Source organism: Lissotriton vulgaris, chromosome 7 (genome assembly GCF_964263255.1).
Source record: "Lissotriton vulgaris chromosome 7, aLisVul1.2, whole genome shotgun sequence".
Taxonomy (NCBI): domain Eukaryota; kingdom Metazoa; phylum Chordata; class Amphibia; order Caudata; family Salamandridae; genus Lissotriton; species Lissotriton vulgaris.
This window is the reverse complement of record NC_141695.1, coordinates 1,769,560,166-1,769,585,664: the sequence shown is the minus strand read 5'-3', so window position 1 is coordinate 1,769,585,664 and position 25,499 is coordinate 1,769,560,166.

Below are 25,499 nucleotides of genomic sequence, written 5' to 3'. Positions count from 1 at the left end.
ATAGAGAGACGGGCGTTTATCAATAAAGGTTAACATTTATTGAACAGTCTTTCTTCTCATACAAGAGAAATGTATTGCCACAATTGCAATAACTGTTATTATAAAAAGTACGTACAGTAAGATAAGAATTGCGAAATAGAACTGTAAAAGCATTGATATGGTTTCTTAGCCATACAATGGTTTAAAAGTAATAAAACATATATACAGTCATATATACATTAGGCTAACATACTCAACTGGTGCTTCTAACTAAGCCTACACCGGTGTGCCTGACCTAGGCCTAACACGTGAAAAGGGGGAGTAAGTAAGTAGCTTAAGTTAAGTTGGTTTTGCCAAGGTTTGTTTCAAGAATTCTCTTCTAAGGGTTTAGTCAACACCATACCTCTGAATAGAATGATGGAGGATTGGTATCTCCTTCAGGGGTCTCTCTCGATATCCCAGTCACCCGCGAGGGTAAACCGGAAGCGCCGGGACTGGATTTCTCTGCACGAGAAAGGCAGCGGCTTCTCTCAGCGCGTCTGGAGGAAGGAGGGGTGACAGCGTCCGCGGGCAGCTGGGCTGGATGTCTTCGCAGAGGACGGCTGCACGGCTCCCCAAGCGTACTGAACCACAGTTCGCGCTGTAGCGGCGATAATGGTAATCAGTAGCTTCACCACCACAGGATAGCAGGCTGCAGCGACAGAGTGCTAGTTTTTACCAACACTGGTCATGCAGGCAGCTGGCATCAGCAACAGTAGCTCTCGCTCAACAGCAGCTAGCTTCGCTCCTTGCTTAAGGCAACGTTGGTAATATTTATACCTGACAGGTGCCGGGTTTGACGCAAGTTTGCTGGACATAAGACGTCAATAAAAGATGTCACTAGGAAGTGGCAGCTATCAGTTGCTCATTAGAGTTCTATTACTAATCAAAACATAGCAAGCGGGGATTTCCAGGTTTGCTAAGTTTTTATCTTGTTGAAGAACTCGGAGTGTTATCTAGGAATATCAGATAGTGACTGCTGCTCTGTCATTGCACTAATTGGTCGCAAAGGAAGTAGCAGAGAGTCATGCTGGAATGTGGCTCTGCTCGTGTGAGGCCAGAGATGACTTTTCAGAAAATCGTACTTGAACGGTTATGCCAATATAGGGAACAAAGGGCTTTATAGCCGAATAGGGGCATAAGGTCACAGTATCGATCAGGAACCTAGATAAGCACATGACACCCTGTCCCCCGCATTCTCCAGTTTGATTGTATGGCACCTGATCCTCCTTTGTATAATATAAAATGAAACCTCTGACTTATCCTGGAACACAGTAGTGCATTCTTATACCAGTCTGTTCTGAATCGCTGCCGGACCTCTGGGTTGTCGGCTGATGAGGTGTGTAGTACTGTAATATCGGTGGTCTTAATTTGTCTAGCGGCCGGCCTCCACGGTTGTAGGCCCATGCCTGTATTTTATTGAATGCTAAAATTAAGGTTTTCAAAAAAAATATTAAAAAAAATAAATAAATAAATAGAATTAAAAAACCATTCATCCGATCGCCATGAAACTTTGGTAAGTTATTGAGTACACTCCCGCGAAGGTTTCTGGCATAACATTTATTTTAAATATCGGCCCCCGGGGCCCTCATAATCTTTCGAATACTGATGTACGCACAAGACAGAAAAACAAAAAATTGTGCATCCACAAGCACTCAAATAAATAAATAGAATTAAAACAGCATTCATCCGATCGCCAGGAAACTTTGGGAAGTTGTTGAGTACACTCCCGCAAAGGTTTCTGGCATAAATTTTGTTTAAATATCGCCCCCCCCAGGGTCTTCATAATCTTTCGAATACTGATGTACGCACCAGACGGAAAAACTAAAAATCGTGTATCCACAAGCACTTGAATAAATAAATAGAATTAAAACGGCACTTTGAAATGTTTTCCATATTAAAATTAATACGTTTCAATAAAAATTACACAATGTAAATTGAATGTTATCATAACGAGTTTCCTTGAATTTCCTTTCTTCGGAGATCGCAGCAACGCGCGACGGGTAAGCTAGTAGTATATATACTCTACACATGATAGGATCTTATCCTAAATATTGATGAAAAATATTTTCCTCATTGTAGTCAGTGGTGTAACAAAGGTGGGTGGTGACCCTGCAAGGCACCCTAAGGGCCCCCATGCCCAGCCCCCTCTACCCATTGTTCAAGTTCCTAACCACTGCAAGCTAAGCCTGTGAATCAATAGTCATTTCTGTGGTGACAAAGTCATCTTCAAAGAGACCAACATGCAGAGAGGCAGAGGGCGTACTAGAAGCGTTTTCCTGTGTTATTAATATACACAATAGGAGTTGTGGGGGTGACTGTCAGTGTCCCTGGCAACATATAACTTGAATCAATGCAGCCCTTGAGAAGAGATTATTTAGGGGGTTGCAAGGGATGTACTGATGAACATGCAATCCATTCAACAAGACGGGAAGAGTAAACTCACCGACTGACTATTGTTTTACAGCATCCGACAACTTCGTGTTGTCATCATCACTGTCTTCATCATTAATTAAAACTGGATTTCCCTTTTCTTCTTCCTATTTTCAATTTCCTTGTATTGTAATTTTACTTGGTATAATGCTACCCTCATGGAAGGATAAGTTACTTACCTGTAGTCCTAGTTCTCTTCCAGGGGTATACTCATCAAAGTCATAAGCACTGAATAGTCCCGCCCATGTGCGGGACCCCGGAGCAATAGCCAATAATATGCATATTTCTACATATATATATAAATACACATAAAAAACCCATATAAATATAGAGAATAATATGCATATACACATACATATGCAGCCTGAAATACACCATACTAGGCTAAAAAAACTGCCATTATTTCATATAACACTTATACATTTGCTAAATAAAGACACATATAATACATTATATGATAATGTAAAGAAGAAACACTGCATAGCTCTTCAAGATGCTTATTTTCACATCCCCATCGCCCCAAAGCATCGGAAGTGTCTAAGGTTTTGCATCCAAACAAGCCACTTCCAGTTCACAGTCCTACCCTTTGGGCTAAAGTCAGCTCCTCGCACATTTTTAAAGTGCATGGCAGTCGTAGCGGCTTTCCTGAGGAAGAAACATATTTTCGTATACCCCTACCTAGACGATTGGCTACTAAAGAGTGCATCTCCGAATCTGCTTCAGCAACATCTCACGTTCTGCATACATCAGCTGCGGAGACTTGGTCTACACGTCAACTTCAAGAAGTCTATCCTCAATCAAACCCAGAGGATACACTATCTGGGTGCACTTCTGGATTCAAAGGACGCAAAAGCGTATCCTTCGGAGGAGAGACTGTCCTCTACTCTCCTCAAGTGTCAAATGCTACTGGAGACTCCTCGTCCCACGGCCAGGCAGATCTTGTCTCTTCTAGGCTCCATGGCTTCATGCTTTTCCTTGTTCCAAAAGCCAGGCTGAACATGAGGCCTCTGCAACAGGCTCTGGAGGACCAGTGGTCCCAGTTCTCAAATCGTTGAGAGGACAAACTGTCACTACCCTGGTCAGTACAGATCTCCATCCGATGGTGGATGCAGCGGAGTCATCTGGTGGTGGGAGTCCCTTTCCAAGAGGACATGCCCAGACAATCACTGGTGACAGATACCAGTCTCTCTAAAAACAACTGAAAAACTTGGCGTATACTCATCAAAGTCATAAGCAACCCACCCTCCTCCCCGGGCGAATACCAGGACTATCTATTTTTCCATGTTACCAATGCTGTGATTACAGTGTTATACGCCGTCCAAAAAGAACTGACCTAACTGTCACCTGTGGTGCATGATGGGAGCCTGGAGGTTCATGGAGGTCTTAAAGGCACAGTTGTTACAATGCAGCCTATCTAGTCTAAATCTACCTCTATGATCCTGACTGTTTTTACCTTTGAAAATAAAGGTTGTGTGTTTCAAAGAAACCCAGGGCAGTGTTTCTTCTTTACATTATCATATAATGCATTATATGTGTCTTTATTTAGCAAATGTAAAAGTGTTACATGCAATAATGGCAGTTTTTTTAGCCTAGTATGGTGTATTTCAGGCTCCATATGTATGTGTATATGCATATTATCTAAATATATATGGGTTTTTATGTGTATTTATATATATATATACAAGCAGCCCGCCCCAGCGTTGCCTGGGGCAGAAAGGGGCTGGGGGCAGCATTTGAGGCTTGCGTGCACTTCTGCCCCCGGCCCCCTCCTGCCCCGGCCCGGCCCGTCCCGGCCCGTCAGGGCCCGTCCCAGCCCCCTCCTGTCCCGGCCCCCCTCCCGCCTGATCCTTACCTCAGCTGCCGGTCCCGCTCCAGGCGCCCCGCCCGCACAGGCCGCCACTCTCCAGGCGCCCCGCCCGCACAGGCCCCCACTGCGCCCAGCAGCAAGCAGGGCCGCGGCAGTCCTCCCAGCAGGTCGCGATCTTCGGCGCCATTTCCGGAAGTGTTGCCAGGGAGCGCAAACGCAAATGATGTCATCACGCAGACATCGCGGCCGGCGCTACTTGCACTTGGACTTGGACTACTTTATTTTTATTTTGAAATTTTTTAAACGACGTATATTTTTTCTTTTTAATAGCCTATGTCCTTCTGCTTGCCCTGAGGTTTTCAAAGATGTCTTGGGTGTTGTTATTGGTGGTGTACTTTTCGAGTTTACCTGCCTCAAAGGTTTGTGTTCTCTCTTTATAATAGTAGTATAGATGTAGATATATGCATATTATTGGCTATTGCTCCGGGGTCCCGCACGTGGGCGGGACTATTCAGTGCTTATGACTATTGATGAGTATCCCCTGGAAGAGAACTGGAGCAGAAACTCTGTTTGATGCATGACCTAGAAGCTAAGTGACCTGTGTTCAAATCCCAGCTACCAGTTCACCAATGTTTGGGATCCTGGGAAAATGAATGGACCTCACTGTACATTGGTTTCATTCTCTCTGAAAACTGGTGATGCCAAAGGTGATCCAGTCTCCTTCCAGGAAAAGGGGCGGAGTTTGGGCCTCTTTTAGAAATATTTGAAGAACATGGGTCCAGATCATGAGTTTTACATCACAGGGCTCGATTTGAATCTTGGCAGACTGGTTACTCCATCAAAACGTCGATGAATATCTGGTCCACGAAATAAAAATCCCGCTATATCTTATGGGATTTATATTTCGACGGATGAGATATCTGCCACCGTTGTGACAGAGTAACCCATCCACCAGGATCTAAATCAAACCCATAGTTTTTCAATACAATTAACTAGTAATGCATAGGCTTTCGAGATTATTCTGAAAGGGAAAACATTAAAATTTAGATGCTGGAGTATCTGCCATGATACCCTAAAGCATTACTTTTCAGCATCAGCAAATCATTTATGTGCACATGAAGCACTTGGATTTATAATTTTCTCATACAACGCAACAAAACAACTTGCTGTGCCCCACTGCGTGAAAGTTGAGATGGCAGGAATGCCCCATATATATCAAATTATGACACATTCCTGTCCTCTGCTTGGACTGGTGCACTCAGTGCATTCTCTGTTGCAGGCAGGATTGTTTTTTTGTATAGAAACCACAAAGCCTTTTTTTACCACTTTCTAAGTATATTGCAGAATGCAGCATGCTTAGAAAGAGGAAACAAGGAGTAGAAATAAAGATGTTTCTCCTCGTTGCACCTCCCCTGTGAACGAGTAGTATTTTGATTCATTCCTAAATTAACCAATCTTCCTAAATCTGGGAATGCGGAAAAATCCATAGATGCGTGAGAACCAGCCATGTAGCGCTGTTATATTCCCGAGTTAGGCTCATGTGGTGAAGCAGCTTATTTCTCTCATTGTCCCTACAAATAAAATTTCTAGCTGTGACCTTTTCTATATATTTGTATGTGCGACAATGTTGGATTACTTTCCCTGAAACTAAACTTGTTTACACATCTAGCTTCGCACGACATTATCACAATGCCCTGAACATCATGTACACGGTCTCTTTTTGCACTATGTACAAATGTCATCTCTATCTTCATCCATGGGGTGACAGGGCTATCCACATATACATAACATCCCTAATCTATACAGACATTGCAAGGTGGCTTTCTATTAGAAAAGTTGAGCATCCTGATAGATTAGCAGAGGAGACACTTCCACTGACACTGAGGGTCCTCGCGAGCTGAGAAATCATTACGCAGTAGTCTGACAATTTGTGAGCAAGACGAGGTCCTTAATCCTATCCCATCAGGTAATGAGATTGGATTGTCACTTGGAGGGATTCTTGGCTCTACACCTTAGAGTAGGGTTTGTATCATAGGAATACACTCGATTGCTGCCTGGTTTATAGGCCTGCATACATGCATTGTTTTAGCGCCATAATAGAACTATATTTACTATTCACACTTTTGGTGCTTGTAATCACTTTTATCTGCTTCTGTCTATTATTGAGCTACCTGGTGTGATGTTATATAACTTAATTTACTATTTCTAAACAAAATATACTTAAAATCCACAAACATAAGAAATTCTAAAGTTTTGATTGCAACTTAAAGTTAAATTTCACCCAGCACAAACTGTACTATAACTCACAGACCTCTGTATAGTGTGTTTTGAACTCGCCAGCCCGACTACAGTCTACTAGTGAAAGCCACAAGTGCCCACATTTTATTATTCTCATACACACACTGCCCAATGGGGTTCTCATCAGGGAGTTCTGTCCTCAGTGTGAGGCTGGTGCTGAGTGTTACTCTGTGCTGATTCACTGAGGTTGAACCAATAACTTATAGTCTTCATACATCCTTTCTATGCCCCTCAGTGGATACATTTGGAGTCAGGTTGCAGTGTCCTTATTGTTTGAGGCTGCTGCTCTGCCTCTTGCTTCCCCCTCAGTTACAGCCACAGATGTAAAGACAAACATTACAGTCAGAGGTTGGCCCTAAGTGAATTCCTCAGGACATACATACAGATCATAGTCAGAGGATGGGGATAGCCATTTAGCTCAGTCTGTAAACTTTTATCCCCAAATCCAGTGTCCCAATGCCCACACATGATAGGACAGAGAATGTTGTATATCAGGTCTCAGCAGTTATTAGGCCTTTTCTGGTGCAGTTCAGCTCTCTCCTGTTCACATAACAGAGCTCAGCAACTTGCCTTGCTGCCTGAACTGTCAGTAAATCTAGGCCAGAATGTTTTCATGGAAGGGGAGGCTTCCAGAATACATCTTACGCAAAAGAGCATGCACACATCTGTGCACCATAGTGCAAAGGTTGTGCAGTGCACTAGGCAGACTTGAGCTTCAATGCAGAGGTGGATAGCAGTAGTAGGCCATTTTAAATTAATACTTTGGCTGCTCTGTTACGCTTTGCTAAAGCTAATGTATCACACCCCCCCCCCCCCAGAGTGATCTATCGCCTCAGTCATTCTTTCCGTTCGTGTGATGCTGGGCTTTTTTGGGGGTTTTGTATGCGGCTGAAGGTAGTACAGATATTTCAGTGAGGTGAAAAGTGTGATATTTACAATTGCTTACCTTTGCAGGTTGTTGTATTTTGCCTGATCTCCATGCGTTAATGCCTACAAACAAAAGAGACAGTATTAAGACGCCTTAAGAAGATACATACCTTTATTGTATTGAGATGGGCAGTCTTACTCTGACTTTTGTTCTGTGGCATTTATTTTGTTTGTTTCCTCCATTAATTTTGCAATATTGTTTCTCTTATATATCATGGTATTGTATTCTTGCAGAAAATGAAAGAAGGCTTGTATATCACATGTCACCGAATAGGTGTGAATTCAATAAGTGGATGAACAGTGGACTGGATTCTCCTCGGGCCCTTGATCATGAGCTTCCATCACAATCAGGACCAAGTGATCCAACTACCCTATAGAAGTGATCCAACTTTGAGGTGGGATACTTCTCAGTGAAGGTGCCATCTTGTGGAACACTGCACCTCTACATGTACAGCTGGTGCTAGTCCACACTCTACTCCCTTACAGAAGGGATCAGACGGTAAGGTAAGATACCTCTCAGGGAAGGTTGACTTATAGAACACAACACCTCTAACTGTACAACTGGACCAGTCAACACTCTACTTCTCCACAGCAGAGCTCCAACTGTAAGGCAGAATTGCTCTTAGTGAAGACAGTCATCTTGTGAAACATCTAGCCTCTGAGTATACACATTGTGGAGTTCTCTCTGCACTTCTCAACAAAAGAGATCTAAATGTGATCCAACTTTGAGGAAGTATATTTCTTAGTGAAGACCGCCATCTTGTGGAGCACCTCACCTCTAAGTGTACAACTGGTGCAGTCAACCCTCTACCCCCTACAGCAGAGACCCAACTTTTAGGCCCCATGCTTCTCAGAGAAGGTTGTCATCTTGTGGAAGATCTCAATTCTGAGCGCAGACTTGGTGCCATTTATTTATTAGTTTCCAAAGATCTTAATTCAGGCCTGGTAATATTTAGCTCTTCCTATAAACAGTCCCTCTTTTTATTCCTACAGCACCAAAAGGCCTTTGTAGAGTTAATTTAAATATATTCTTGCTAGAAGCACAACTTTGACAACCAGGAAATGACATTTGCTAAAACTATTCTACAATCTATAAGGGAGAGTATCTTATCAGGTCAGTTCGTAGGATTCTGTTTTGTCAGCTTAGATATTCATGACAGATTAATCCAGATCCTCGGCCTTACTAACCGTCCACTGGATTGTGTTGTACTTACTGAGGTGACCTAATTCAGGAGGTGTCAAGAAATAATATTTATCTAAGCCATCAGAAACGCCATTCTGTTTTGAGAGACACTGTAATTTGTCTTACCACGTAAGTGTAGTCTGCATCAGGGGACTGCGCCTGGGGAAACAAAGATGAGAAGTGGTCACCAAGTGACTAGATGAAGAGAGAGCAGCCATACTCCACCTCTGGTGACTAGATGAAGAGGGAGAGCCGCCATACCACACCCCTGGTCACCTGGCTGGCACAGAGGTGAGCACAAAGTAGAAACTCACCCTGATCATAGTTAAAGACCCGCAAACATCTAATTTTTGTTCCATCACTGGGTCCAGACTGACCCTGCATGTGTGAGATGATTCCTGCACAACCAGGGATACTGTTGACTCTACAATAACCAATTTTCATTTTTATCAGCAGTTGAAAATAATGTCTTAACAGATTAAATACACAATTACTGAAGCCCATACTTCCCAATTCATAAAGGAAACAGTGGTCTAGTAAATGTAAATGCTAATATTGAATTAACACTAGAAGGTGAGGGAATATACTGGAAACGTGTAGAAGATGTTTTGCGTCCTATACTTTGGGGATCGTATCACACTACTAGAATATCTTCCAATTTGAATTCCCAGACAACTCCATATTCCTTTATCACACGCACGTCCTCACTCATATGACGCACACTTCCTCGTTCATGTGTGTGTGAACACTCTCCTTTCTTAGTCTAATCACTATGTACTCCTCATCCTACCTTCCTCTACAGACGCCAAGGTGTCTCACGTCTGCCATGTAGTGCAGCTAATCATGTTCTACAATACAAATAACAGACACCACAAAACCACCAATGCAGTATGAATTAGACATACACACATCGGCTAACTCTGGACACCGAACGGTATCTCCCACTGAACAATATTCATTATGGAACATCTTTCCTACAATGATCATGATTCCCTTTCTGAATCTGAACATGATTGACAGACTCCAACAAAGCCTTATTCTTTCAAGATGCTTCAACTCAACAGCAACGCCCCCAAGACCAGGTCAACATACATCTTAGAACCATCCAAATACAATGCATTGAAACATGTCACACAATCAAATGCACAACATTGTATGACAGAAATGTACCTTCCTATCAAAGTGTTCTTGCAGACAAGCACTGGACCTCTGACCATCCAACTCAATGAACTCAACAAACTCAACAAAATGGTAGAGCCATCGGAACACCTGTCTATAGAGAAAGCACTCCACAAATCTATTAGGCGGCTCCTTTTGCCTCGGCCTGTGTCAATACCACATATGGTGTCCATCAAGGTTCATCTCTTCCCCCCCCCCCACCTGTTTAACATTTACATCAGCCCCTTGAGTCATGCTCTGTAATCTAGGGGAGTGAAGGTGTACAATTACGCTGACGACATGCAGCCGACCTTTCCAATTGACGAGACGGAGGAGTCTAAGGATTTCTTCCAACGTACAATGCTCTTCATTAAAGACTGGATGAGTCAAAACTATCTCATCATCATCTTCTTAATTCGATCATGTTAAAAATGACCATAAAAGCACATATAAATACATCAATAAACTGATGTTATTACAAAATATTTTCTTTTAAAATTACAAATATTTCTTCACAGTCCTGGAATAAGATGAGAATGCATACGAAAATATAATAAGTAAAACATTTCATTTTGGGGGTCTTGTTACATTATGATTATTGATCATACTCAGTGGGCTACATGTCATACCCTTCCTTTTCCTCATGCAAGCCCATACGAATGTTGCTACAGAGAAGCAAACCAAAGGGTCGGGCAATGTTTTTAGAAAGAATAGTGCTACCGGACACTACTTAAACCCCATTTTCTTTCAAATTGGTTTCAGATAGGCGTTCCTTTTGCTCTCATAGAGCCCGCAGAACAAAACCAAGTGCAGTTCAGTTTGGGGTGATAGATTATCACACGGGCACATGCTTAGATTGGAGTGGTTATATGTTTTTTCAGGATAGCCAAGCATTAGAGGAATCAAATTAGTGCGGAATCTTAACAGTATAAATCTCTGTTGCGCACTGTTTATGTTGGCTAGGTAGGAGAAATCTCCCTCCATTAGTGGTGGATTAAGGTAATGAACCTGTACTGCGTTTTTCTCTTTATAATGTTCCCTACGCTTATATTCAGCCATCAACATAAACATGGCAATAGCTTTCTACTTGGACACCTGCTTACAAACTAGAGGATCTTTAAAGAGTTTGTGGAGGTCTATCTCTTTTAAAACTGCCTCCACGTGACTTAGCCACTTAGATCTTTTCCAATTATCCATCTCTAGCCAACTCTTAATTACCATTTGTGTCAGAGGTACTGTGTCGCTCCTCCAAATAGAGTGCCATAGGAGGAGTGGGGCTAGTTGTATATAATCTGATATGTAAGGAAGGGCCAATACCGTGTGTAAGATCCCTTTCGTGAGGGACAAAGGGAGGCCCACTAGAGATTTAAAAAAATGTTTTCGATATTTTGTAGTGGTGTTGATGCGACAGTGCCCTAGACCCCGGCTCCATAGGTCATGGCTGCCTTTACTCTAGCCTGGTATATGTTTTTTATTGGCAATAGGGGTTTGGCGCCCAATGTCTTTGCGAAAGATTTTACGGCAGTAATACCCCTCTCCTTCACCAGCCTCCTTCCTTCCATCAGTTTTGCCCATGACAGATCTTTGTCAAAAAGAATACCTAAATAGGTGAAAGAGTCTCCGACCTCAATTTTTCCTGCGTCCATGCTAAAGTGTGGGACCTTGTCTCTTTTTGTACCCCCAGCTATAATTATTAAGGACTTCGATTGGTTTACTTTTAGTTGTAATGAGTCTCAAATTAAACTTGGATAAAACTGAGATAGTTATTTCCCATAATTGACTCCGTCAGTGGATGCCAGAACACTGGCCAGCTGCACTGGGCCTTCCACTTACCCCTAAAAATTCAGGTAAAAGTTTAGGAATTAAAAATGACGCCAGGCTATCTATACATGAACAGATCAACCTAGTTACCTCCTCTTGCATTTACTACCTGAGGACCTTTAAAAAAATTAGGAAATTATTTACCAGGGAAGCAAGTACGGTGGTCATGCTTTCATTGATCATCTCCAGGCTAGATTACGCGAACGCCATCTTCTTAGGGTTCCCCACATATCAGACCCATAGACTGCAGTTAATTCAAAACCAACGAGGTTGGTCCTTCAGAAACCAAGACACATTAAACCACTTCTGAAGCAATTACATTTTCTTCCAGTGACTCAGCGGTCCATGTTTAAGGCAGGTTACATGATCTTCAACGCCCTCTGTGATAAATGCCCTAAATTCATATCTGCTAAGATCTCTAGGTAACTACCCAAACCAAATCTCAGATCGCACTCGATGTCTATGACCTCGATTCCAAGATTCAAGCGTACGAGAACGGGTGGCTCCCTATTTCTCGGTCCTTGGCCCCACTCTATGGAATTCGCTGCCATTGGACATCAGATCTACTCCTGAATACACCAACTTCAGGCAAAAACTGAAACCATGGCTGTTCACTCTAGCATACTGCTAGTAGCTCTCAGGAAGTTTCTCCCTCCCCTCCAGCGCCAAGAGACCCTTCGGTATACGTAAGCTTAACACACTTTCCAAACATAAACATATGCTTGACAGAGAGAAGCTCATTATACTTTCAAATTAGCAAACACAATCCATATAGTAGATGTTTAACAAATACTAACTAAATATGCAACCACATACATAACATACAACTGATAAAAATTCAAAAATTCTACAAACACTTTCCAAAGTTATGAAAGCACAATAGTGCTAACCTACTGCTAATGATAACTAGGGCTGGGTGTAGTTCGCGAAGTAGTGCTATGCGAAGCTACATGTGCTACGCGCAGCACTACGCAAACTGCATAGTAGCATGTTCGCACTGTGCAAGGTGCTGTTTTCAATGATTGCACAGTGCAAACAGGCATCCGGCACTGTGCAATCATTGAAAACAGCGTCTTGCACAGTGCGAGCTGTAGTTTTTTGCCGCTCGAGGAGATTTTTTATCGAGCAGCAGCTTTCTCAACGCAGACTTGTAGTTTCTCATCGCGAGCGGTCGCGAGCATACGAGACCACTCGCAATGAGAAACCTGACCTCCCCACGTTGAGTATCTCGCGAACAAGGAAAAAAAACTCGCCAGGATGTCATTTTGCTTGCTCGCAGTCGTCAACTTGGCGGTGAGGACCACAAGCAAGCAAAAAATAACCGCTACACTAAGCTACGCTACGCGTGTTCGCGCTGCGCTATGGGCAGTTCGCGTAGTGTGAAGTTGCGCAAACATCGCAAAATATGCGAGCATAGCGTAGTGCTTTGCCCAGGCCTAATAAGAACTTGTTTATACATAGCCTTTCACACCACATTTCTGCTGCTTCGTTTCACTGTAAATATCAGGTGTTACCATTGATGCTGCCATGGGACATGGGTCAGAAATATGCATATTCAAGTCCAACTCTCTACCATAGTAAGTTGGAAAGGCTGCTTTAGTCTACCGTCCGCCTGGACCAAAGAAAGAGTTCAGTCAAAGCCTACTGGAATATATTGTGCCCCTTGTGCTTGCAGCACAACGGTTCTTCTAGTTGGGAGACTTAAATTACCATGGGAAGATTCCTTTGATTCAGAGACTAGTCAACTAGTTTCCAATCTAGCAACACTGTTCCAACAAGTTAACAGAGCAACTCATGTCTCAGGTCATACTCTGGACCTCATTTTTACTAACTTCTCACCATTCATATCCAAACCAGCCAAAACTTCACTCTCGAGAGACCACTCACTCATCTTTTTTCAGATTCCTAAGTATAATGAGACATGAAAAACAAATATGTGTTATAAAAATATGTCTAGACAGTGGTGAAAAATCACCCCTGATTCTGTGGCTAAGGTGCTGAAGTTTAATGTCCCGTCAGATGACTTAGAAGTAGATCAAGCACTTTCTGACAACAACAGAGCTCTGGAGTCAAAAGTTGATAAAAGAGCCCCCCTCATACCTTACGACAATCGGATACATAGACCCCATGCACCTTGGTACTCGACAGAATAAAAAACAGAGAACGCCTCTTGTAAGAGGATAGAAAGCAATGGCGTCAGACTAATAATGTATCCAATAGGGGCGCTTATAAAGTATACTTAAACCTTATCATCTCAACTTCAAGATAGTCCGTAAATTGCTTATGTCAAACCAAATTGAAGAGGCACAAACTCTTCCAAAGCTCTTTTTAATGTGCTTAATACTTTTATAAATTTTGAAGCATGCTCCCAAGAAATACATTCTTCACAAACACTTTGTGACTCCTTTACTTTTGAAGACCAAATCTAAATGATTTTTTAGAATTTCTCTTGCCCACTTGATCAGGCTTGTGAGGAGCTTGACTTTGGTGCACCTCCCCCTAATTGTGCTACCAGTGCAAGCACATTTTAATGCTCTACACCAGAGACGATTCAGAAACTCCTTGTCTCGATTAAGTCAGGCTCTCCCTTAGATGTCTGCCCCCTCCCAGAATTGTGGCTGACCTTGCCTATCTGCTTGCACCTTCAATTTGTTTCCTGTTCAATCTATCTATCAATACAGGACTATTCCATCGGACTGGAAGGTAGCTCAGGCAGAGGCAAAACAAATGCCTCCGCAGCCACCGCAGAGCGCCGGGCCAGGCTTACTCATACTGGAGGGAGGTCCTCAGCCCCTGCTGATGTGAGGGCCCATTCAGCATATCTTGCATGGGAGCCCCCTCACATTTTATTATGCCACTGAGCTCAGGTCAGACCCGGAAAAAAAGCTAATTTGTCACTGACCAATCTTGACAGTTACCGACCCATCTTACTGCTCCCTTTAAATGGGAAGATATTAGAGAAGCATATGAATAAACTACTTATAAAATACCTGGAGGAAAATAGTATCCTAGACTCATCAAAGTCCGGCTTCAGAGCATCACATAGCACAGGGACAGCTCTGGGAGTAGTCACTGACCATATCGAATGCTCTCTCAATGCTAATATGCCATCTATTCTGGTGCTGCTGGACTTGTCTCCAGCGTTTGAAATGGCATGTCATCCCAAGTAACTTTGGAGGCTTCATGAGATAGGTATCCATGGAGGAGCGGTACAGTGGCTTTCAGATTTCCTTTCCGACAGGACCCAAACGGTATTCTAGGCTCCTATAAATCTTGTCCCATGACATTGGATGGGGGGGGTTTTAGCCCTACACTTTTTAACATCTATGTTGCCCTCCTTGCCAAAATTGTCAGAGCCTTTGGCTTTGAGATTATATCATATGTGGATGATACACAGCTTCTAATCTCCCTAGATAAAAATCTGTCCAAAACTAAATAATCTTTCTCTGCTGGGATGAAGGTTATTGCCACCTAGATGACCAAAAACTGTCTCCAGCTGAACCTGCAAAAACATAGGTTATGCTGTTTGGGAAGGCCCAACAGCTCTGGAATTTTAATTGGTGGCCTCCATAACTTTGTATGTCCCCTTTATCTAAACTAGTAGTTAAAAACCTGGAAGTCCGGATAGATCAATCTCTCACCATGAAAGATCAGACGGTGTCCACTGAAGGCTCATGCCTCCGCATGATGCATTTGCTGAGAAGGGCCTTTCCTTTATTACCACTTAGAGCATGAAAAACTTTAGTCCAGGAATTGGTCATCAGCTGACTGGGTTATGGTAATACACCCTTGTCCTCAGTAGATGAGTTGTTGCCATCTAAACTTTAGATGGTGCAGAACACTGCCGACATCTCATCTGCAATTCTCCCTCTAGAGCAGCCCCCCACATGCTTTACATTTGCTACCTGTGAAGAACAGTTATCTTTAAGTTTTTCTGCTTAATTCACAAAGTTCTATTTGATAAAGGGCCTACCTATCTATCTTCAAAGCTTACTCGCTACTCCCCCTCAAGACTTAAGATTTTTCAATAAAGCTTTGCTCGCGGTTCCTAAGGTCAGAAAGTCCTGGTCAGGGGGCAGGTCGTTTTTTCCCCCCAGCACCTTGTAAATGTAATAAGCTGCCTCTTCAAATGAGAAGTGGCAAGGGTCATCTCCAATTCAGTAAATTATTTAAGACCAACCTATTCTAACTGTGTTATTTTCTGCTTGGTTCCTAGCATTCCTGCCGAGATACCCCTCCAGGGGTGATTTGGGCAAATGATAAATTATAATAATGTAACATTGTGAGAAAGTGCCCACTTTCTTGCATGGTATGCCCCCACTTTTTTCTGAATTGCTGATGTTCTTTCACTGAGTGTGCCCTGGGCTCCTGCCAATCAGGTACCCAGAGCCTATGTTCCTTCCATAAAACTTAATTGAAGCCTAAAACCCAATTGGCATCTCTGGCCACATGTCAGCCCCTGGGAAATGGTACCACAGATACCAGACTCCGCCTCCAGACACCAAACCAGCAACCCCCACCACCAGCCTCAGCGCACTGACGTCCATCAGCACTGAAGACACCACCTGCGTCATGAACACCATCCACTCCGGCTCCCCCTCCGACCCTTGCCCTCATCACATCTTCAACAAAGCCGACACCATCATCGCACCCCACCTCCGGAACATCATTAACAGCTCCTTCATGTCAGCCACCTTCCCTGGAAGCTGGAAACACGCAGAAATCAACGCCCTTCTAAAGAAGCCAACAGCGGACACCAAAGACCTCAAGACCTTCCGCCCCATATCTCTTCTCCCCTTACTGGCTAAAGTCATCGAGAAGATCGTCAATAAACAGCTCACTGCATTCGTCGAAGCAAACAACTTGCTCGACCCATCCCAGTCTGGATTTCGAGCCATCGCAGCCACCGATGACATCAGGACCTGATGGACAATGGAGAGACGGATGCTCTCATCCTCATGGCTCTCTCTGCAGCCTTTGCACCGTCTGCCACCACACCCTAATAACCCACCTCTACAACACGGGGATCCAAGGAAAGGCCCTCGACTGGATCGCATCGTTCCGCTCCGACAGAACCCAGAGTGTCCGCCTCCCTCCCTTCCACTCCGAGGTCACCAAGATCATCTGAGGCGTACCCCAGGGCTTCTCACTCAGCCCAATCCTCTTCAATATCTACATGAGCCCCCTCGCCACCATCGCACGCAAACACAACATCAACATCATCTCCTACGCCGACGACACCCAACTGATGCTCTCCCTCACCAAAGACCCCCTCACCGCCAAAACCAACTTCCAGGATGGAATGAAAGACATTGCAGAATGGATGAAGCTCAGCCATCTGAAGCTCAACTTAGACAAACTTAAGACAAAACACTAACTTTACTACTACTAAATGCCTTCTGTGAATCCCAAAAGTAGTAAGTTTAGGATTTTGTCTCAGATTAGTTCTGTGAATCGGGCCCAACACTAGTAGCATTAGATAGGGTCTGCCTTGAAGACTTTATCGGAGTTCGTTCACCATTTTTTATGACCTCTCGTCGCAACCATGCCTTCTTATGTAAAAGATATGAAGGACATCCTTAACTTCTTGCAGGGTATGTCTTTTAACCCTCAGACACATCGTCTGATGACTTTGGAAGTTAATGCGCTTTATTCAAGTATTCCTCAAGAGGAATCCCTTAAGGTTCTCGATGAGCTCCTATCCCAATATGAATGTGCTTCAAAAACCCAGTTACGTTTGTTCTAAATTGTGCACAAATGACCCTTACCAGGAAATACTTTAAGTTTGGGGATGACTTTTATTTACAGATGCAGGGTGCATCGATGGGCAGCTTTGAGAAAGCACTCAACTTCAAACTTTCTAACCCTTTATCTTGGAATAGACGTTACATTGATGATATTTTCATTATCTGACCTGGTAATGAAGAAGAACCTCTTGCCTGTTCTGATTGGATTGAAAATGGGAAAGGTTATTTAGGTTCACTCTGAGTAGAAACAAAATGAATATCTCTTTCTCTGATCTGAAGATAAGAATTACTAAAGACTCTTAAGTGTGAAGTGTTTTAAAAACCTACTGATCGTAAAAAACTCTTAAGGTACGATAGCTTCACTTCCATCCTAAACCCCTTCATGATTATCTCCCAGTTGGACAATTCTTGAGGGCTAAGGGGTAACTGTACTAAAAAACAAGACTACACATGCTGTGTGGGTATATTAACCAAAGACCTGCAGGAGAAATGGTACCCCACTGGAATAATAAGAAGGGCAACAGCACTAGAGACTTTTTGTCACACACATTTCAGAAACCAGTGACTGATCACCTCATCTGTCTGACAACATATGGTATTGGTTATAATTCAATACAAACAATTGTTAATAAACATTGAAGAATTCTAACCTATGGGACACTGAACTTTGAGAAACCAATGTTTTCATCAGATATGGTGAATCTTTGAAAGATGAATTGATTCACACATGAGCTATAAAATTAATCATGCTCATCACAACATGGAATCTTCAACCAGTGGTCGAAAATTTCCATGCAGACATTTGCAGGTATACAAAAGACCTACGCAAATTGACAAAGGGATGCACACTCCATGGGTACTGCGAGGAAAAGGGAGAGCATCGTGGGAATCTGCCAGAGTCGAGCAAAGAGCAGACCTGGTGTTGTGAAAGTGCGCTGCTTGAGCTTCGGGTTGGCGGTTGATGCTGTATCATGAATGGTCAGAGGATGGAGCTTTGCGCTTGATCGCAGCATGAGCGGTGAGGTCTCGGTGTGAGCGGACCCGTTCACAGTCGCAAGGAGCCTTAAACTTGACTAGAGCCCGGGGTCAGGTGCTGGTTAAAATATCAGGAGAACAACAGCTAGTGGGGCAACCACTGGTTTACCAGACGCACAGCAAAAATTAAAGTATGACAATGTTACACATACATTGAATTATTAACACTAATAGAGATCAATAAAGAGTTCAATTTTGCAACCAATAAGAGTTTAACTGGTGTATTCATTTTCATTATCATGTGCCACATCAAAATAAGATGAGTTGCTAAGATATTCTAGTAATGTGAAAAAAATCTTTACAGTATTATTATTGATGTACTGAATGAACATTACTGTCTAATAACAAGAAAGTCAATCATAAGTACATGATATTAATTATACGACCAAAAAATGTATTTTGAAATGGCCCAATGCATTTCGGGTAGATCCCTTCTTCAGGGTCACTGTGGAAAGGAAAAGATAATGAAACGAAAGAAACGTTTGAACAATATGACCAAGCTTCATTTGTACACTATTTACAATAACTTTAGATACATCCAATAGGTGCTCATTCAACGTCCAGAAAAAGAGTAGCAGTATAAAGTTGAAAAATACCTTATGTATTATCTTCCGGTCAAGGAAAGAAAAAAGAAGAAAGAAACAAAAGTGCTTGTAACAAAGCTTCCACCAAGCATCGTGGGAATCTGCCAGAGTCGAGCAAAGAGCAGACCTGGTGTTGTGAAAGTGCGCTGCTTGAGCTTCAGGTTGGCGGTTGATGCTGTATCATGAATGGTCAGAGGATGGAGCTTTGCACTTAATCGCAGCGTGAACGGTGAGGTCTCGGTGTGAGCGGACCCGTTCACAATCGCAAGGAGCCTTAAACTTGACTAGAGCCCTGGGTCCAGGTGCTGGTTAAAATATCAGGAGGTCAGCAGATTAGCCCCTGGAGTCACTCTGGTAGCCCTGGGTTCAAGATGAGTTTGCAGGTCCAGTTCTTCCGTCCCAGACAAAAGGGCAGCAGGGTGGAAAGGCAGAAATTCAGCAAGGATTATGCAGGTCAGCACAGTGGCATTCCCTTCAACTCCCAGGCAGTCTTAATTCCTGGCAGAGTATCCATAGTAAGTATGGGCGCAAAATCCATTCCGCTCGCGGAATTCGCAGATTTTTGGCAAATTCGCAATCCGCAAACTCTTGCGAATTTGCCTAAAATTTGCAAATTCGCACAAAGCGGATTTTTTTGCTTGGTCGCGCTTGACAAATACAATATTGCGGCGCGCGGCATTCACTTACCGTCATTCAGCGTTTGAAGAGTTGTTTTTCTCCATGTTTGCGTGTGCTGCGCCATTTTGGATCTTGCTGCGGGATTCCGCGGGATTTTGTCGACCGCGATTACGTCATCGCGGCTTGCCACCTTGCACTGCGAGAGTTTGTCAACGCGAGTACGTCATAAAGGCCCGTGATCATGCATCGCGGGAGTAAACACTTGCGAACACGTAGATGCGGCGGGCAGCAACAATCTCGCGTTTGCGAAAATTGCAAAATTTGCAAATCTGCACAAGAAATCCACCAGCAGGCAGCATATACCTTCTGAAAATTATGATGTTTATCAGAATAACTCCTCAGGTTGACATTTGCCTGCACTTTTTTTTGCAAGGAGTCCATTTTGGAGGGGGGGGGGAGGAAGTGCCCCAAAGTCTCCAACTTCCTGTTCCTGTCCAGCAGGCTCCTCCCAGTGCTTTCTTCATGTCCTGGTCACTTTGATTTGGATCTTGACCTAGAAGGATTACTTTTTGTGGAAGCTGCTGGATATTTGGATATGAGGCCTTTTTGACTTTCTTTGGATCACTTTTGGATTAGAAATTTCACAAGTAAGTTTGTTTGGGGCATTACAGTTGCTGCAACTACAATTTTGGAACTTTTTCAGAACATTAAATAAAATATATTGTGGGTAGCCACAGTAGTATCCAGTAGGACAAGGGTTAGTTATGGGTGCATGATACAACTGTTTTGTTGAATTTCAACATGATTTAGGGCATGGATGGCATTAGATTGTGGGGATTTTTGTGTGTTTTTCGATTTTTTTAGCTGTTGTTGGGGCCTTTTATCCAGGGGTACTCAGTGGTGCATGGGCCTATTCTTTCTGTGGGGTGTCTTGAATGTAAACATCATGGAGGGCATGGATGGCATTGGATTGTGGCGATTTTTGTATGTTTTATGATTTTTTGGATGTTGTTGGGGCCTTTTGCCCAGGGGTACTCAGTGGTGCATGGACTGAGTCTTTCTGTTGGGTCTCTTTAATGTAAACATCATGGAGTGCATGGATGGCATTGGATTGCGGTGATTTGTATGTGTTTTTCGATTTTTCGGGGTGTTGATGGGGCATTGCCATGTGGGTGGGGGCTATTTTGAGGACTGGTACAGGCTGCGCCTGGCCATGTGGTGGGGGTCAAGGGGCAATTTTGAATCCAGGCAGTGTGCTTTTTGCCATAGGTCTGCATCCAATGTGCCTTGCTTTCATCCATTATGCCCAGGGTTACTCAGTGGTGCATGGGCCTAGTCTTTCTGTGGGGTCTCTTTAATGTAAACATCATGGAGGGCATGGATGGCATTGGATTGTGGTGATTGTTGTGTGTTTTTCGATTTTTTTTGTGGCTGTTGGGGCCTTTTGCCCAGGGGTACTCAGTGGTGCATGGGCCTAGTCTTTCTGTGGGGTGTCTTGAATGTAAACATTATTGAGGGCATGGATGGCATTGGATTGTGGTGATTTTGAATGTGTTTTTTGATTTTTTTGGGTGTTGATGGGGCATAGCCATGTGGGTGGGGGCCATTTTGAGGATTGGTACAGGCAGGGCCAGGCCATGTGGTGGGGGTCAAGGGGCCATTTTGAATCCAGGCAGTGTGCTTTGTGCCATAGGCCTGCATCCAATGTGCCTTGTTTTCATCTATTATGCCTAGGGTTACTCAGTGGTGCATGGGCCTAGTCTTTCTGTGGGGTCTCTTTAATGTAAACATCATGGAGGGCATGGATGGCATTGGATTGTGGTGATTTTTGTGTGTTTTTCGATTTTTGGGCTGTTGTCGGGGCCTTTTGACCAGGGGTACTCAGTGGTGCATGGACCTTATCTTTCCGTGGGGTGTCTTGAATGTAAACATCAGTGAGGGCATGGATGGCATTGGATTGTGGTGATTTTTGTGTGTTTTTCGATTTTTTTTTTGGGGTGTTGATGGGGCATGGCAATGAGGGTGGGGGTCTAGGGGCCATTTTGAAGCCAGGCAGTGTGCTTTGTTGTGCCATAGGCCTGCACCCAGTCTGCCATGATTTCATCCATTATGCCCAGGGGTACTCTGTCAGTGGTGCATTTTATTGGTCTTTCCATTTTGGGGGGTGAGTATAATAAAAATGCTTACTTGCAAACTATTAATTGAAGCGCTACATATGCAACATTTATTTAACTGATGTTCCTCTGGCTTCGTTTGCTTTTAGGTGCAGAAAGACGAATCATCAGCCTCATCGTTCCTCATCAGTGCCTGGAAGAAGTCCTGCTGCGGTGTGTGCAGCACAATGTCATGTGTGGCCACAGACAACTCTGCAACTTGTGCAACTGCGGCCTGCTGTTCTGACATCAGAAGAAGATGGCCCCAAAAAAAGTTCCCCGTAGCTCCTCTAGCAAGAAAGTTGCCAGTAAGGAGCTGAAGAAGCAAGTGGCGCCACTTACCAAGGAGACTGGTGTGCCGACAGCCGCGTTTTTTGGGAGAAAAAAAAGTACGCCTGCAGCAGCAGCGGGGTCTGCTGGGGACCAAGCTGGGAGCAGCACCTCCGCTCCATTGGGCTCAGTGCCACCACCACCAGGCAACCTTAGGTCCAAACCCTTGAGTGCTGCAGAGGCAGCCAGTATAGTTGTTCAATCACCATCGACCAGTGATGTTGGCTCATCGCAAGAAAGTAGCAGCATCCCTCAATCAACACAGGTTGTTGTAACTCATCTGACAAGTGTTCAACAACCACAGCCGCAACAACAACCACATGTGCAAGTACAAGCCCAAGTACATGTGGAAGGAGAGACGGCGCAAGGAGAGGCGCAAGCAGAGGTGCATGGAGCGGCACAAGTGCCCACAATAGTTGTTCCTCCCGAAGTAGGGGCACATCAGGCAATCGACATTCAAGCCGAGGTATCATATGAGGAAGCCACTCCTCCTGATGATTCATTGTCTTCCAGATCCCCATCAAGGAAAAGATCAAGGATGGTGTCTACATCTTCTTCAAGCCCCCTTCCTTCTGATGATATGGATGAAAATTGGGAACCACCAGTGCCGTCTGAGAGTGAGGCACTCCATGATCTGACAAAGGTAGCTAAGCGTAAAAGGAAGGTCCCCGAAAGTCTCATAGTTATGGAGTGTGATGATGACACTGAACAAGAAGTGGCATATACTCCTGCTGATGAAGACTCACACGACGACGACACAGTCATCATAGACGTCACTCCAGCCTCAGCGGGCATGCAGCAAACAGACATTTTTACCCTACCCCGAAATGCTGCTGAGCATGATGTTGGCGACGTGTCAATGGGACCACCACCAATGCAGCTTCCATATTTTCTCGCCAGAAGGGACCTCCATCCACCTCGACCTCCATTTCCTCAATTAGTGGTGCTGTAAGTGCACAACGTAGTAAATTTCGGCAACACACATCCTCCACTTCATCTGGCATTAGCATTAGCATTCCCAGTATCGCCTCCTCCGCCCCCACAAGCATTTGCAGTCCGCAGTTTGGGACTTCTTTAGTGTTAGCCCAACAAGGGAAAACATAGCCATTTGTACCATTTGTAAGGTTTGAGTTAGTCGTGGTAAGCTTGGTACCAACTATGGTACCGGAGGCCAGAGAGGTCATCTTGGGAGACAGCACACTGTCAAATGGCATGCGCACATAAGGGAGATCAAGATAGCCCGAATTGCAAGTCAACAAATTGTATCCGTTGATGTTTCATCTGATGATGACGAGGAGGAAGAAGCGTCAAACATTTCTTCAGTTACACCCAGTACCCCTGTCAGCAGCACACCCCCTGCAGGAGATATGAGCCACACTAAGAGTGTGGGAGAGAGTGAGACACCAATGTGAAAAAGTTCATCATCACTGAGCGTAACTGGGTCGAAGAAGTCATCATCATCCCGTAATTTGGTCCAGCCCACCATTAGAAGCATGTTGTTTTCAGATGCGCCATTTGAACGCAACCACCCAATGGCGCGTCTGTATAACACTAAGCTGGCTAAAATGCTAGCGCTGGACCTTCTCCCTTTTTCCTTTGTGGAAATGGTGGGTTTTCTTGAAATGGTGGCAACGCTCTGCCCCAAATGGAAGGTTCCTAGCCGGTTCTATTTTGCCAGAGTTGTGGTTCCAGCACTACATGAAGATGTGCTGGAGGTGATTGGGGCAGCTTTGCAGAAGAGTGCTGTTCACACTATACATCTGACAACAGACATGTGGACCAGTTGCCAAGCCCTTGATTACATGTGCATCACTGCACACGGGGTCTCTTTTTCAGGGGTTAAAGCAAAGCTAAACGCAGGTGTTGACATGGACAAAGTTTATAAAGCTGCTCGGAAACATGCAACACTAGCCATGTTTGCCATGGAGAAAAATCATACAGGAGAAAACATTTTGCATGCGTTTAACACAAAGGTATTTAAATGGCTGTCCCCAAGAAAACGCATGATTGGTTATGTTTCCACGGATAATGGCGCCAATGTAGTTAAGGTCATGGATAAGGGTAACTATTTCATAGTGCCATGTTTGGCTCACTGTATAAACCTGGTTGTTAAAAAAATTCTTGAGTGAAGAAAGTCCAGTCTAGGAGTTACTGACCACCTGCTGAAGAATGTGCACACATTTCAACCATTCCTTTAAGGCCCGGAAGCAGCTGAGGTGCCTGCAACATGAACGTAAAGTGCCCGTGAAAGCATTCATCCAGGAGGTGGTAACACGTTGGAACTCAACCTTCTACATGCTTGAGCGACTGTATGAACAGTATGCGGTAGTCGATCAGTATTTCTTTAAACTGGGTACACCTATGATAGACCTGAGGATACAGGTGGAGCAATGGGAGTTAGTTAAAAGCATGATAGACATGCTTCGTCCTTTTGAGGTCTTCACACGTGCAGTCAGCAGGGAGGACTGTAATTTGGGAAAAGCTATCCAATTGTTGCGCATGCTAGAGCACCAACTGAAGGCGGTGTCTTCTACGTTTCAAAAAGATGGAAAGCAAGAAGCATTTGAGTTGGCGGAGAAGTTATTACAGCGCCTACTTCGCGATGAACGTCTTGAAAAGATCCACACAGAACAGCATTACATTTCTGCTACTATTCTGGATCCACGGTACAAAAAGGCAGTGGCAGGCAGAGTATTCTTTCCTTTTGATGACACAGATATTACAAAGTAAAAACATTGGCCAGCTGTGTCAGCCACTAGGTTTGAAAGAGAACGGCAGGAAATTGAAGGAAAAGGCAGTACATCAGCATCAGCAGGCCATCCGGAGTCAAAAAAATCCACTTCTGCATCTGTGGCTGTGGCAGAAGTGAGTGATTTTCCCTCTCAGCCGTTAACAACACCAGCAACCGTATCATCTGCACCAGACACAACAGTAATATTGTGTGAAGAAGAGGATTGGCTAACTCAGCTTGGGTTTGCTTCTCAAAAGGTCCCAACAAAAAGTAAGCGAAGAGGAGGAACCCTGGAGAACCTTGAGTCGATGGCGCAGGCCTATCTGAATGACTCAACAGAGGTCTATGTTCATCATGACCCATTGGCGTATTGGCATGTGAAAACCGATGTGTGGCCAGAGATCACCAACCTGGCGATAAATTACTTGTCTTGCCCACTCGCAAGCGTGTCTTCTGAACGTGTTTTCAGTGCTGCTGGTGGCATTGTAACTTCCAAAAGGACCCGCCTCTCGCCCAAAAATGTGGAGAGGTTAACAATGATCAAGATGAATCGGCACTTCATACCACCAGATTACAAAATACGAGAATGTACGCAGGAAGAAGACGAGGAGGACACCAACTTAGATGAGGGAAGTTCTTCTCTGTTAACTGACCTA